Genomic DNA, 12,298 nt, shown 5'->3' with positions numbered 1-12,298 from the left:
GATAAATAAATAAAATATTAAAAAAAAAAACTTTAAAAGAGGAAGGAAGAAAAGTTTTAAAAATTACAAAAAGAAAAAATAAAATTAAAAAAAGTTAATTAACATTGTAAGACTAAAGAATCATGGGGAGAAAGCCATGAATTCCATGCTTTGCTTTCCCTTCCTCTGGGAATTACGCTATTCTCCTTGCTCAGTGAGCTCAGTCTTGGCTGGATTTCTTTCTGATCTTCTGGGGGAGGGGCCTGTTGCCGTGACTCTCAAATGTCTTTGCTGGAGGCAGAATTACTTTGCCCTTGCCAGGGGCCGGGCTAAGTAATTTGCTCTGGTTCGCTCTCAGGAGCTTTTGTTCCCTGAACGCTTTCCGTAGAGCTCTGGAGGACGGGAATGAAGATGGCAGCATCCCAGTCTCCGGCTGGAGGAGTGGAGAGCTGGGGCCCTGCTCCTCATTGCGCCCTCAGAGAAAAGCCATCAGTCCCTCCTGTCTCCCTGGTCTCCAGCTGCACTCCGAGCTGCCCCTACCTGTGACCGAGTGTCTCTGTCTCTGGCGCACAGCCCGGCCTGGAGTCTCCAAACCCAGCAGATTCCTGTCACTCTGCTCTTCCAGCAGAGGAAGGTGAGTCTTGCAGATCTGCCACTTGTGGGGTCCCTGTTTGAGGAGCAGTGTCCAAATTGTGCCATGGATCACAGTTTAAGGTAACCCCAAGCTGAGAGCTCACTCGTTGGCTCCGTCTCTATAGCCGGCTTCCCTGCTCTAATACCTGTGAGCTCTGCTACTCAGACACCCCCAAGCCTTCTGTGACCCCTAGGGACCCGAGCCCACACTGTCCCCATGAGGGCTCCACCCCCGCTTAGCCACTGGAGTGATATCCCTCAGTGGAGCAGACTTCTCAAAATTCTAATTTTGTGCTCGCTGCTCTGTGCTTGCTGGGAGCCAGCCCCTCCCCCCACAGTCTATCTTTTTGTCCCTTCAGATTCACTTCTCCGCATGTCCTACCTTTCAGAAAGTGTTCCATTTTCTGTTTCTAGAATTACTGCCCTGCTCTTTGATCTCTTGTTGGGTTTATAGGGTTTGGAATGTTTTGATAACTATCTGGCTGTACTCCTGCTACCTGATATAATTTCGGTCTGCTTCTCCTTTGCCATCTTGACTCTCCATAGATGTATTTTATCTTTAATTGTGGTGTTACATCCATGATGAGTTGGTACCTCTCTCATTGACTTTTGTGTGGTCTGTGAGTATTTTCATTGTGGTTACCTTACAGATGCCTTAAAACAACTTAGATGTAAAACAAACCATTTAAAACTCATAGTGTCAATTACATATGAAACTATTCTTCCTGTGTCCACCCCTGCACCCACTTTGTTACCAATATCACAAATTCTTTTATGTTGTATACAATATGACCTACGTTGATGATTTTTATACTTTTTTTTTTAAACCAAAATTCTGTAGTGGAAATAAATGTGACTGGTATCTCAATACAAACACTACAGGTTTGTGCAATTGTCTAAATATTTATGTTTAGCAGAGAGCTTTGTGTTTTCTTGTGGTTGCAGGTCCTGCTTAACATAGTGAGAACTTTACCACAGAGATAAGAGTTAAAAAATAATTGGGTGCATGGGTGGCTCATTTGGGTAATCCACTGACTCTTGATTTCTGCTTAGATCTTGACTTCAGGGTCCTGGGATGCAGACTCAAGTTAGCCTCTGCACTCAGTGTGATGCCTACATGTGATTCCCTCTTTATAGCTCCCACCCGAACTCTTATGATCCCCCCCTCAAATATATATCTTTCTAAAAATCAAACATAGGGGTGCCTGGGTGGCTCAGTGGGTTAAAGCCTCTGCCTTTGGCTTAGGTCATGATCCCAGGATCCTGGGATCGAACCCCGCTTTGGGCTCTCTGCTCAGCAGGGAGCCTGCTTCCTCCTCTCTCTCTGCCTGCTTCTCTGCCTACTTGTGATCACTATATGTCAAATAAATAAATAAAATCTTAAAAAAAAACAAAAATAAAGCATAGGTGAACAATACAATAAGTAAGATTAGAAACAGGCTTGAGGGCACCTGGGTGGCTCAGTGGGTTAAGCCGCTGCCTTCGGCTCAGGTCATGATCTCAGGGTCCTGGGATCGAGTCCCGCATCGGGCTCTCTGCTTGGCAGGGAGCCTGCTTCCTCCTCTCTCTCTCTCTGCCTGCCTTTCTGCCTGCTTGGTCTCTGTCAGATAAATAAATAAAATCTTTAAAAAAAAAAAAGAAACAGGCTTGATGTAAAGAGGCTGGAAGAAGCAGAAGAATGACTTTGTCATACAGAAGGCAAAATAAAGGAAAATACTGAATCTGAACAAAGGGAGGGAGAAGAATGATGGATTTATTAAGGAAACTCATAGCCTCCATCAAAAGTAGTAAGATTCCCAGGTCTTGGGCTTTTCTGTGCTGGGAGAGGATTGCTTCCAAATTCAACCCTCACACTTATTATTGGTCTAAGGAGATTTCCCATTTCTTTGGGAATCTGTCCTAGTAACTTGTCTATGTTTAAGAATTCTGGTTTTGGGCACCTGGGTGGCTCAGTTGGTTAGGCAACTGACTTCAGCTCAGGTCATGATCCTGGAGTCTTGGGATCAATTTCTGCATCAGGCTCCCAACTCCATGGAGAGTCAGCTTCTCCCTCTGACCTTCTTGCCTCTCATGCTCTCTCTCAAATAAATAAATAAAAATCTTAAAAAAAAAAAAAAAGAGGAATTCTGTTTGTTTTTGTTTTTGTTTTTTTCCTAAATTTTCCCATTTGTTATTAGGTAATGGTTTATGGAGTTAAAGCATTGCCAGTTTTATTTATTTTGTTCATTGGAATGGACATTACTCTCAGTGTTCCATTAGTGTTATTCTGCTCTCTATTTTATTTATTTCAGATTTTTCTTTATTTAATTCCTCTACTAAGTTTCATCTAAGTCTCTCTCTTTTTTAAATTCTTTTCATGGAAGTTAAGTTGTTTATTTCAACATTTTCCTAACTCTGTATTGTATAAGATGAAAAAATTGGGAAATGGAAGGCCTATTAGGGAAAAACTGGCAGAAATGAATAACACACGCAAGGACCAAAAACAGTAAAAAAATTAAAATGGTGATTTTTTGGGATTTCTATAATCATGTCATGGGTGAACAGAGATAGTTTCAATGTTTCTTTTTTTTTTTTTTTTTTTGTTAGAGAGAGAGAGAGATACAGAGCGCAAGCACAGGCACAGAGTGGCAGGCTAGAGGCAGAGGGAGAAGCAGGCTCCCTGCCGAGCAAGGAGCCCGATGTGGGACTCGATCCCAGGACGCTGGGATCATGACCTGAGCCGAAGGCAGCCGCTTAACCAACTGAGCCACCCAGGCGTCCCATCAATGTTTCTTTTTCAGTTTAGATTCCTTTACTCTATTTTTGATTGTATAATTGTTCTAACAAGAGTGTCCGGAAGTATATTCAAAGGCAGTGGTGGGATCACTTCATTACCTGCTGATTGTTAGGGCCAATTTAATATTAAAACCTGTTTAACTATTAGGGCCTGCTTAGTCAAGCAACTCCATATTGCCTAGGTAGCCATATTGTTGTTTACATCCATGGACTTCATTCCTGGAATAAATGCCCCAGTAGTTCCTGGTATGGTTCTGGGAGTAAACACCTTAACAATAGAAGCCACATACCTTGGGTCTGCGGTTATGCCCTATAAAACCAGCCTGTGAGATGTGGAGGGGGTCGCTCTCTTAGGAGGCAGCCCTGGCCAGTCAGTCTGACTTCTAATGCTTGGCATAGAATAAAGCTTCACATAATTTTCACTTTGTCTCAGTCTCATTCCCCTGGCTGGTCAGTCTAACTTCTAATGCTTGGCATAGAATAAGGCTTTGCATAACTTTCACTTTGTCTCAGTCTTGTTCCTTTGATAATGGATCCTAACACTGATCTTAGAGGAGAAGCTTGCAAACTGTCCCTATTGAATAGGTTAAATTTCACCTTTTCATACATCTGTGGTGTTCATTGGGTTGAGGGGGTTTCCCTTTCTCTCTACATTGAGTGTTTTTAACATGACAGTTTGTCCAATACCCCCATATTTGTATTACATCATCACTGATGTAATCATGTCATTTTTGAACTTCATTCTGTTAATGTGGAGTCTTGAAGTGATGGTTTTCTATATGTTGGAACTCCCTTAATTCCTGGACCGTTTCCCACTTATCATCCTGTAAAAAGGGAAAATGTGCTTTGATTCAGATTGCTATTTATTATGGACATTGAGTGAATATTCCTCACAGGCAGGGGTTTGTAAACTTTGTTGTTTGTAGTGTCTCTGTCCGGCTTGCATGAGCTGGTAATGCTGGTGCCACAGAGAGAGTGTTCTGATAGTTTCTCTGATGGTCACTCCTTGGAAATGTTTGAGGAGATTTGCTGTCCTTTCTCCTTCAGTGTCTGTTTGAATATCCAGTGAACTCATCTGGCACACAGTTTTTGTTTGTTGGGTTTTTTCTTTTATTCTTCTTTCATTTAGCTTCATGGTTGCAGATCAGTTGAGATTTTTTTTAAATTATTTTTCTGAATGATGCAGTCTAAATTGATTATACCATTTTTGAAATTTATACTTGCCTTTTAATAAAAGTTTGTGGGCACTGACTATCCATTGTTGCCTCATATTTACTTTTATTCCTACAATCAGTTATACTGTGTCTGCTTTCACTTCTTCACTTGTCATTTTAGTCAGTATTTTCTCTATAATTCTTAATTTAGTTCATGGGCTGTCAGTGTTGTTGATCTTTTCTGCCAAACAACTCTTCCTGTGGTTGATATGTTCCTATTTTTACTGTACTCTTGTTGGTTCCTTTCAGTTTTCTGTTTCAATATCCACCGTTCTGCTAATTTTGATCTCCTGTGACCCTTTTCTTGATTGTCAGAGTTACAGGAAATTGACTACAGGATTATATATTAGACTCAGTGCTCAGTATGTTGTGTGCTATGTTGTGTGTCCATGGAGAAATGAAGTCCTGATGACTCCTTCTCAGCCATCTTTCTTTGTCTGATTCACTTGATACTTCTGTATTAGAAGTCATCTGTATGTTCTTCTGAATGTAGTAAGTGCAATGGTTTTACTTTTATCTGGTATCTTTCAGCTGTATCTTCAAATGACACCCAGAGTTTCATGCTAAAGTGAAGCATAGAAGATTATTTCCAGAATGGATCAGTAGATAGATACAGACATAGTGCTGTTGAGATTTTATACTCATGTACAGACTGGGACAGTGATGGGGATGGTTATTGGGATGGTGACGGCATCAAAAAAATCCTGGATGATACACTCAAATCAAGGCAATTGCCCTTAATGAGAATCTCACTGCCCCAAATGTTGAAGGATCTAAACCGCTATGGAAGACCTCCTTCTTTAAGTCAACTGTTGCTGCAGAGCAGTGTGTCTCTGTCAGCACAAGCTCCAATCAAATATTCAATCATAGTGATTTGTGGATAGACCATTTGGAACATCTGAAAAGCTATCTAATCCATGCTGAAAATAATGATTTGAGCCATTTGGAAGATAAGATTGGCCTGACCTTTCAGCCAGATGTTTCTGATCATCAGAGATATAGAAATGAAGAACAAAGTGCTCAGTGGGATCCACACAAGAGGGGCACTGAGGAGTTGACCCTACACAATTGCCAGAGGCTTTTCACTGGAAACAGAATAGCTCAGTGCACTGAATCTGAGAAAACATTGAACCAGGGTTTCAGTGTTCATAGATGTGTCACAGCTAGGTTTGCAGAGAACAATTATGAATGTGATAAATGTGTGGAAGTCTTTCATCCAAACTCTAAACTTAGTATACATAACAGTCTCCCTTTGAGAGATAATTCTTACAAATATAATGAATGTGGGAAAGCTCTTAACCAGTCCTCTAGTGTTGGTGATCATCAGAGAATCCATGAGGGATAAAACCCATTCAGATCTAATAAACGAGGAACCATGTTCAGTCAGTCATCAAGCCTAGACATAGATAAGATAATTCCTAAGGGAATGGAAACTTACAGTTTGAAGGAATGTGGTAAATCCTTTGACTGCCCCTCAACACTATTTCAACATCAGCAAAAGCATGCTGGGGAAAAAATACACAAATGTGAAGAAGGTGGTAAAACCTTTAAGGACTATTCATCAATAAATGGACATAGACACATCTATACTGGAAAGAAACGTTACCAATGTCAAGAATGTGGTTAGACCTTTAACCAGTCTTCATATCTTACTCAACATCACAGGATTCATACTGGAGTGAAACCTTTTCAATGTCAAGAATGTGGCAAGGCCTTTAACAACAATTCAGCCCTTCCTCGACATCACAGAATTAGTACTGGAGAGAAAACTTACCAGTGTCAAGAATGTGGCAAGGCCTTTAACCACAGCACAGGGCTTACCCACCACCACAAAATTCATACTGGTGAGAAACCTTACCAATGTGAACAATGTGGCAAGGACTTTTTACCAGAGCCCGTCTTACTGAATATCACAGAATTCATACAGGAGAAAAACCTTACCAATGTCAAGAATGTGGCCAGGCCTTTTACCGGAGCTCAATTCTTACTGAACATCACAGAATTCATACTGGAGAGAAACCTTACCAATGTCAAACATGTGACAGGGCCTTTAACCACAGCTCAGCCCTTACTTATCATTGCCGAATTCATATTGGAGAGAAACTTTACCAGTGTCAAGAATGTGGCAAGGGGGCGCCTGAGTGGCTCAGTGGGTTAAGCCTCTGCCTTCGGCCCAGGTCATGATCTCAGGGTCCTGGGATCGAGCCCCGCATCGGGCTCTCTTCTCAGCAGAGAGCCCGCTTCCCCCCCCCTCTCTCTCTGCCTGCCTCTCTGCCTCCTTGTGATCTTTCTCTGTCAAATAAATAATAAAATCTTTAAAAAAAAAAAAAAAAAAAAAAAAGAATGTGGCAAGGACTTTTACCAGAACTCAGTGCTTACTAAGCATTACAAAATTCATACTTGAAGGAAACCTTACCAATGTCAAGAATGAGGCAAGGCCTTCAAACATAGCTCAATCCTTACTCAGCATCACAGAATTCATACCGGAGAGAAACCTTACAAATGTCAAGAATGTGGCAAAGCTTTTTTGTGGTCCTCACCATCCTCGACATCACAGAATTCATGCTGGAGAGAAGTCTTACCAATGTTAACAGTGTGGTGAGGCCTTTTACTGGCCTTCATACCTTCCTCAACATAGCAGAATTCATACTGGAGAGAAACCTTACCAATGTCAAGAATGTTGCACGGCCTTTACAGGCACTCAATCCTAACTAAACATCATAAAATTTATACTAGAAAGAAAGCTTACCAGTGTAAAGAATGTGAGAAGAGGGCACCTAGGTGGCTCAGAATTAAGTGTCTGCCTTAGGCTCAGGTCATGAGCCCTGCATTGAGCTCCCTGATAAGTGGGAAGTTGGCTTTTCCCTCTCCCAATCTCCCTGTTTGTGTTCCTTTTCTTACTGTTTCTGTCTCCATCAAATAAGTAAAATGTTTAAAAAAAACCAACTAATATTTTGGGGGCTTGGGTGGCTCAGTGGATAAGCCTCTGCCTTCATCTCGGGTCATGATCCTGGGGTCCTGGGATCTAGCCCCACATCAGGCTCTTTGCTCAGCAGGGAGCCTGTTTTGTCCTCTCTGCCTACTTGTGATCTCTGTCAAATAAAAAAATAAAATCTTTAAAGAAAGTTCTTAAAAATATAAAGAAGTTGTTGGAAACATTTATAATCTATTGCTGTCTGCAAGAACCCACCCCCTTGAGCACTAAGCATACATCCACCTCCTTCAAACATGAAAAGTGTAGTTCTTAGGGGGTCTAGGGATCAGTCAGTTAAGGGTTTCACTTTGGCTCAGGTCATGATGTCAGGTCCCCAACACATAGCCCTGCTGGGCTCCCTGCCCAGTGGTGAGTTGGTTTCTCTCTCTTCCTCTGCCCATCACTATACCCCACCATGAATGCCACTCTCTCTCAAATCAAATATTTAAAAAAAGAAAAAAAGTGTAGCTCTTTATGCACAGAAGTCCCAACCAAATGCTACTTCAATAAACTTAGTAAGTTGCACCATAAATCATCACAGAAGTTCTTCTTGACCACTGTGCTAAAGGATCTGACAATTTTATTATTCAGAAACCAAAGCTGGCTACCATTCCTTTGAAAAGCCAATGCATAGGGCATGAGTTTTGATTGGAATAGAAGAACAGCATTATTCAGGAGACGATCCACTTGGAAAGAAGAAAGACTCATGTTCGAAAATCAACTGCAAGGATTTTGCCAGGCCTTCAGAGTTTAAAGGAGTATGAGGGCAGTGAATCAGGAGGAAAATGGGGTTAGTCTGAAACAGTTCATATGCATACACATATGCATACACATATGTATATGTATATGTATACGCATATGCATATGTATGCATATATATATATATATACACACACTCAATAATCAATTAGATGGAGGACCTCTAAAATAAAGAAAGATCAAGAGAGAAAAAAAAATGGAGGACCTCTATTAGGAAGGGAGATGATCATGATGTAGGACACAAAGGCAGAAGAAAAAATACTAATATCCTTATACCTATAGGTTATTGACAAGCCCTTGAAACAGGCAGAGTGAATTCCTGCAAGGACTCAGCTGCCTTGATGTTAATAGGTTGGTAGCAGCAAAAGACAATCCTGACCTGAACTCCCAACCCCGACCAGGGTCCTGTAAATCTACTTTAACAGTCAACATTTCCTTGGGAAATTTCCTTTTTCTCTCCACACCCCCAGCTACCTGTTGGCAATCATACACCAAGCAGATGGACCACTGAGAGACATCAGAAGGGTTTTTTAGATTGTAATAATGACCTTTTCCCAACAACCACTATTCCCCTCAAGGTACTAGAAACCTTGCTTCCAAAATTTCTTAGAGACATATGCTATCCCAAACTCCCTCCAACTTAAAAGTATATAATGGGCCACACCTCATGACACAGTGCAGCTCTTTCTGCCCCCGAGTCCTGTCCCCATGCTTTCATAAAATCACCTTTTGCATCAGAGACATCTCAAGAATTCTTTTCTTACCATCGGCTTCAAACCGTAATATTCTTTCCTACATGGGCACCAGAGATTAACAGTTTATATCATAAAAGATGCCTACCTGTAACAGACACATGAAAAAATGTTCATCATCATTAGACATCAGGGAGATTCAAATTAAAACCACATTGTGGTTCCACTTTACACCAGATTGAATGGCCAAAATTAACAAGACAGGAAACACCAAGTGTTGGAGAGGAAGTGCAGAAAAGGAAACCCTCTTACACTGTTGATGGGAATGCAAGTTGGTGCAGCCACTTTGGAAAAGAGTGTGGAGATTCCTTGAGAAATTAAAAATAGAGCTACCTTATGACCCTGCAATTGCACTCCTGGGAATTGATTCCAAAGATACAGATGTAGTAAAAAGAAGGGCCATCTGTACCCAAATGTCCATAGCAGCCATGGCCATAGTCACCAAACTGTGGAAAGAGCCAAGATTCCCTTCAACAGATGAGTGGATAAAGAAGCTCTGGTCCTTATATATAATGGAATATTATGCCTCCATCAGAAAGGATGAATACCCAACTTTTATATCAACATGGATGGGACTGGATGAGATTATACTGAGTGAAATGAATCAAGCAGAGAGAGTCAATTATCATATGGTTTCACTTACATGTGGCGCATAAGGAATAACTCAGAGGACATTGGGAATTGGAGAGGAGAAGTGATTTGGGGGAATCGGGGGAAGAGATGAACCATGAGGGACTATGGACTCTGAGAAACAAACAGGGTTTTGGAGGGAAGGGAGGTGGGGGGGTTGGGTGAGTCTGGTGTTGGGTATTAAGGAGGGCATGGATTACATGGAGCACAGGGTGTCGTGTATAAACAATGAAACTTGGAACATTGAAAAATAATAAAATTGCAGGGGCGCCTGGGTGGCTCAGTGGGTTGAGCCACTGCCTTCGGCTCAGGTCGTGATCTCAGGGTCTGGGATCCAGCCCTGCATCGGGCTCTCTGCTCAGCAGGGAGCCTGCTTCCTCCTCTCTCTCTCTCTCTGCCTGCCTCTCTGCCCCTGTGTGCTCTCTCTCTGTCAAATAAATAAATAAAATCTTTAAAAAAGAAAAAAAAAGAAAAATAATAAAATTGCAAAAAAAAAAATTGCTGACCTCGAGGGGCAAACCATTGTTTGATAAACATTTCATCTTTCCTTTCTCCTCTGAATATAATCCCTTCCTTGGAACTTCTAAATCCTACTTCCTCCTTATTATATCACTGTGACATAGAAGCTTCAATCACCGTTTTTGAGCCGTTTTTGAGAAGTGAGGAGAAGAGGAAGTGTCTTTCATGTTCCCATAATTAAGAACTTCATTGTTTTCTCTACTGAAAATGTCTCATATCATTTTAAGTCTTAGACCAGCTGAAGAATTGAGAACAGCGCAGGAAAAACAAATTTTCCTCTCCTCACATTCATTCTGTTGTGTGAACTGACCTTCATGCCTCAGACCTGGAACAGAATGTGCAGACAGAGCTGGGGATCAAGGGCAGCCGGAGCTTCATTGCTTTGCCAGCCCAGGAGGCCTCAGCAGGTCTGGCCTTCAAACCTGCAGCCTACCCAAAGGAAGGGGTTGGGGGTTTGTAGGGAAATTTGGGATAATGGCCAATTTCCAGAGGAACTGTGTCTGTGCTGCCAGCAGTGTTCATCATGTTGTCAGGGAGGAACCAGGTTCCTGAAACAAAGGGCTGAGAAGTGAGGAGAAGAGGTTTGTGGAGAAAAGAAAGGTTACTTATTTGGAAATGGGAGTTTCACTGAGGTGGGAAGCAGAGGCAGAAGAAAAATTACTCAATTTCCTTACCCCCTGACAAGCCCTTGATACAGGCAGAGTGACTCTCTAGGGACTCAACAACCTCTACCTTCAGGCTTTGCTAAGGGCAAACGGCAATACCAGCCTGACTGACTCCTACCCCCAACCAGGATCCTGGTAGTCTACTGTAATTATTCCTTGTAACTTTATCTCTAAACGCTCCAAGATATGTGTTGACAATCATTCCCAAGCATATGGCCTGCTGACATACATTTAAAGGGTTTCACATAAAAGGTTTTATTACCAATAATGAATAACCTTTTCCCCAATAATACCCAGCTCCTCAAGATCCTGAAAACCTGGCTTCCAAAACTCCTTAGAGACTTACATCATCCCTGACCCCCTCCCAACTGGCAAGTCTATACTGAACCACTCCTCACAGCCCCGGGGCAGCAGCTCTTTCTGCCCAAGATCCTGTCCCTGTGTCCAACATTTTGCACCAAAAATGTCTGAAGAATAATTTCTTGGTCATCAGCTCCAAGCCTCACCCCACTGAACCTCACTTATATACTGATACTTCATCACTTAAGCATTAATCGCTTTTTCCTTTGTTCAGTCTGATGCTTTTCAAGTGGTTTTCATTTCAGTCACCAAGACAGTTATTTTAAGTATTCATACTTTACAGTGATGAACCACTCAATGTTTTCTGGAATGGCTAAAATAAAGGGAAAAGGATAACATCCAATTTTCCTGAGAATGCTGAGAATTAGAATTAGAATTAGAATTAGAGAATTAGGTCCTTATGAACAGAAATACTTATTCTACGGAAGGGGAATATTATGTCGCCTGAAAATATGTCTCTTGGCCTGAGCATTATTTTTGGCTGGTTATCAAAGGCAGATAAAGGAAGAGCTCTGAAATCCTGTGTTTACCTTGAAAGAGACAGTTGCATTTATTTGGGAAAGTTCGGTCTGTCAGGGGTCTCCCTCTGTGTAACAGAAAGAGAGAGAAGGAACCAATCTCCAGAAACCTGATGGTGGAGAAGGCAGGGCTCGAACTCTGCTCCCAGCCCCAGCCTTGGTTCCCCTGCTTGGCCTGGTCACCTCCCCAGTTCCTTCCCGGGAGGGTCACCTGTGGAGTTTCAGAAAGGATCGTCTCTGCGGGCCTCCCCCTCACATTCTGTCTGTTGGTTTGGGCAAAAACAACACTGTTGTGCTAATTAAGGGCTCCAGGTGATTCTCAGTGAGGCCAGGGCAGAGCCCGAGGGCTTTTTGGTGGTTTTCCGAGAGTGGGTTTGCGGCTTTGGTCTCTGCTCCCTGAGTCTGGGAGGGTCGGGTCCCTCCAGCCCTCGGTTCTGATGCTGACACTGAAATTGTGAGTGGCGGTGGCAGGGGACCCCTCTCTCTCCACAAGGCAGGTGAGGAAAATGCAGCGATGGGT

At 42.2% G+C, this 12,298-nt stretch overlaps 1 protein-coding gene across 1 annotated transcript in view; it reads left to right on the top strand.

Moving 5' to 3' along the window:
- The first annotated feature begins 282 nt into the window (after positions 1–282).
- LOC131817373 (zinc finger protein 345-like) overlaps positions 283–12,298 on the top strand; it is a 36,917-nt gene continuing 24,901 nt past the window's right edge. The window contains exon 1 of the mRNA XM_059150654.1: positions 283–613. The gene's annotated coding sequence lies outside the window, so the exon portion shown is untranslated. The remainder of the gene's footprint in view (positions 614–12,298) is intronic.

Source organism: Mustela lutreola, chromosome 16 (assembly GCF_030435805.1).
Source record: "Mustela lutreola isolate mMusLut2 chromosome 16, mMusLut2.pri, whole genome shotgun sequence".
In the NCBI taxonomy this organism is placed as follows: domain Eukaryota; kingdom Metazoa; phylum Chordata; class Mammalia; order Carnivora; family Mustelidae; genus Mustela; species Mustela lutreola.
Note: the sequence above shows the minus strand (reverse complement) of the source record. Positions and strands in the feature narration are given on the sequence as shown.